The sequence below is a fragment of the Pinus tabuliformis genome, chromosome 5_1 (genome assembly GCF_031772625.1).
Source record: "Pinus tabuliformis cultivar Carrire ecotype Pingquan chromosome 5_1, CPIR1, whole genome shotgun sequence".
Taxonomy (NCBI): Eukaryota; Viridiplantae; Streptophyta; class Pinopsida; order Pinales; family Pinaceae; genus Pinus; species Pinus tabuliformis.
The window spans coordinates 354,890,150-354,894,235 of NC_142305.1; the positions used below are offsets into that span (position 1 = coordinate 354,890,150).

Sequence of the window (4,086 nt, forward strand, 5' to 3'; positions counted from 1 at the left end):
CACCGTATCCTACATCGATCCTCGTTACTCCTTGCGAAAGTGGAGCAGAAATAACTATGACGATAGGAGACTGTAAGTGTCCTTCCAGAACTAAGTATGGAGAATAGGGATGCCCTATGATCCGGATTTAAATAAGAACACAAAAAATTACAGATATAACCATAAATACAAAGATGCAGTAGAAATAACACTTCATTTCATTAATATCAAATACTGAAATATTCTTACAAATAGAATGGAAATAAGACTAGCTCTAGCGATGGTAGCTTATCTTTGAGAAGAGATTTGGCGGCTACCTGCCTCTGAACTCCGTTACAATGAGGCTCAAGGGCCTTTTTATTATTGAACGATAAGAGCAAACCCTAAACAACCAAAACCCTAACCTGAGGAGATGTAACACCAAGAGTTTATTGGCCCCGTTGGGGTTAGTTGGATAGCCAACTTCTCGGGGTCACGACTTGGTCATATTATCTTTGTTTGAGGCACATGATACCCCTTTGGAAAGATTCCTCTAAGGACTATGACGGAAAAAATGGTTTTAGTTACAAAATCGCTAGTACAAGATTGCCAAAAAACATCGTTTAGGGCCTCAAAATGGCTTCGGAGGTTTAGGACCCGAAAAAATACTAAAAATAGTACACTGTGCTACAATTAAGGAAACTAAAAAACAGAAAGAAACAATGGTGGGGCTCTACGTGGAATTGGCAACTAGCCACCAATATCCACCTAGATCACCCTATGAAATTAGTGACCATACTATGACTTGTATACATACTAATATAACAGTATAAACTAGAGGGACTCTAGATACATTTATATCAATGAGGACTCAACTCGGAAGAAGAATTTATGAATCTGTATGTAACAAGATATTGAGCATAAATAAGCTGAGTAAAAGTATAATTGAAATTGACTACAAAGATTCACCGGTATAAAATAAATTAAGAAAGCTAGAAAAATCAAGTAAATCCATAGGGAAATGCTTTTATAAAGAGGTCACAATACACGCACATCCAAAGAAAGTATTCTAAGTACATAACATGAAGGTAAGGGAGACAAAAATCATAAAGGTAGATGTTGCAAGTTAAAATTAGGACACGAGCATAGCAATTAAAATATTAAAATAGGGCATTCTGGAGTTGAGCACTTTGATGCATTCCCCTATTTCAATCACAAGAAACCCAAGAGAAAAGAGAAAAATACCTAACATTTATAACGATACAGGACATTCATAACCATAACCCCTAATAGCTCTAGAAATATTTACTGTAGCAAGGGAAAGGAAACAGAGTAGCAATTTATAGCAAATGTTCATATGTTAGAACAAAATTCATGCATCGGAATATGAAGTAAAGAAAAACAAGTTCTATTAACCAATATAACTGCTTTTAAAGCTAATCATATATAAAAATATGTTCATATAGTGTAGGTAGCAGTATCGTCTTCAAGCTACAATACACTTGAATAAATCAACAGTAGAATATGTATAACAATAATCATATAACTCAGGTAATATCATCGTCGAGGTACAGTAGGGTTGTACCCACCTCATAAACCCAACCGGGTGAGGGTTATCCTTACCAAATAGAGGGAATAGATAAATGTCGAAACAAATTACAAATATAAATACTTCTACAGGAAGTAGAATATCCCGTTAAGAGAAAACCCCAGGACCATAACAAATAAAACTATTTAGACTGTAACAAATGGCACTGTGAGAGGGCAGCCATAACAAAATGGGTAGGAATTTCAACCAGGACAGAAGCCATTAGAGGAGCTACAGAATCCGGGACTGACCTGGTAGAGGAGCACAACATAATATTAGCTCTATGATAAGAGGAGAATGCCTTTAGAAAATGCTATAGGGATCCCTAGAGGTCGGAAGTTACGTGTCATTACACCATATGACATTCCCCACTATTAAGTCAACAATAACTTATGATAGAAAAAAAAGAAATTGAACTATAGAGGAACTCAGCAAGTTAGAGAATACCTTTGAAGGGATTGAAGACCACCATTCACTGGAAAGGGTACCTGTAAGCATCCTTGGCTTGATGAGTGTCAATTCATAAATGAAAATGATATGAAGAAAAAACGTAGAGGGGTCAACAACAAGTTAAACTATCTCACAACGTACAAGGGCAAAGGCCCTGGCAAGTGAGGCACTTGCATTTTCCAAGTTCGACCCCAGAAGAAATATTGTAGAGAGGAGAAACAAAAGATGTCTAAGAATCTTACAGGAATGAATATATAGAAATCACTGTATTCACAAAAAGAAAACCATAGTGGTAACCATTACCGTAGTTAGGGAGGAACCATAATACCTTCAAACCTCGTAGGCATAGAGAACTAAGTTATGAAGGGCGAGCATATAAACCTTGCGCCACCACGTCTCTCGAACAAAGAATCGCTATGAAACTTGGTATAGTTCCCTTAAACCTTTGGCTTTGGGAAGCCCGACCCTGAATGCAAAGAATGAAATCTCAAATAGTCCCTTTGCAACCCACACAACTGCAACAGACAACGATGGAAATGAGGTAAGGATCAAGGGTTTCTTACACTTACGGTTGGAAAGTGTATTGTGAACCGTTGATCTACACCAGACGATCACCACCCTTGATGTCAATTCAACCAACGCGCCATCAGTCAAAGAAGTTAGGTACGCGTGGAGGGTTAGTTCACATGGGCCATGTACGTTTTATTTACCAAAAGTATCTGGCAGACTGAACATCCATTCAATGCACATATGGTAAGGGTAGAGAGGGGAAACCTTTTATAAATCATATAGTTTTAAATTATAATTAAGGGAGTACAACAATAAAATGTAACAAATCAAATGTTCCAATATAAAGGGGAAAACGTATACCCTTGAACCTATTGTTAGCATATTCTTAGTATATTCAGTTATGAGGGTTTGGGAAAACACATTCACCATATAAAGCTTGTTAAGTATAGTCATGGAAGAGTGTACATAGAAATAGGTTGGGAAAAGGAAATTACAAGTAGAGTGCATAAGAGTTATGGTGATCAAAGTTGTATGAGCAGTAAAATACAAATGTACGAAACTATTCCTTACATAAATTTACTATAAATATCTATGTTAGGAAAACCCCTTAAGAATTAATAAGATTGTGATTATGGAATAATTCGAGAGAAAAAAAAAATTAGTTAAGGTACATGACATTAAGATTGCCTCAATATTATATAGACTAAACACTACATTTATCATTTTTTTTTCATTCATTCCCCTTTATATATGTTGAATATTTCATTTCTTTAATGTTTTGTTCACATATAAATTTTATTAAATTATATATTAACTATATTAATAGGGATGTCTATTTTTTAAAAAGTATTTGAGAATTTTAATTTAACTATTTAGTGAATAATAGAGATTTAACTTATATGAAATATTTTAGAAAAATTTTAATATTAACGAATCAAAATTGAAATTTATCTCCAAAATAATCATATTTTTTTTTGTCATTTTAAATAAATTAGAGTCAAGACACGAACACATTAGAGTCAAAAACACGCTGTCTACTAATACAATTTACCTCTGAATAGAAAGCCATATGACGACGACGCTGCGTTCACATATGTGTGATAAAGTAGGATAGATCCACTAAACATGTGATAACGATTGGAGTGAAGGATTAGGAACCCAATTGCATATAAAAATGAAATTAAGTGCCCACAGACCGTAGTACTCTACGTACGTTGAATACCTCAGACCATACTACTGTACGTAGTTTGATGTCCATAAAGTGCTGACGCGTGTTTGTGGATGTCTGGTTTGGGCTGGACCTGTGGGCTACGCATAGGTGGGCGGTATACTGTCGACGGGTTTGAATTACTAATTACTTTTAAATTTGATGACAGTATATGGCCCACACCAGCAAGGTCGTGTATTTGTCTGGTTATATTTTCTCCCTTGAAGATAGCCAACACAGAGGACGGGATGAAAATTAGGCACGATCTTTTCGATATATAAATGGACGTTTTAGAATTTGTGAGGTTTGAAGTTTCTCTATTTTTGGCGTGAGGGGGTTGCTAACTTTAGGTAGAATTGATATTATTGAATAT

At 35.4% G+C, this 4,086-nt stretch overlaps 1 long non-coding RNA gene across 1 annotated transcript; it reads right to left on the reverse strand.

Moving 5' to 3' along the window:
• Positions 1–1,350: 1,350 nt before the first annotated feature.
• LOC149164923 (uncharacterized) lies at positions 1,351–2,503 on the reverse strand. Its single transcript, XR_016260292.1, has 3 exons — positions 2,325–2,503; positions 1,994–2,034; positions 1,351–1,797 (listed from the first exon to the last, which is right to left on the reverse strand). It is a non-coding gene; the product is annotated as an uncharacterized LOC149164923 (long non-coding RNA).
• Between the last annotated feature and the right edge of the window lie 1,583 nt (positions 2,504–4,086).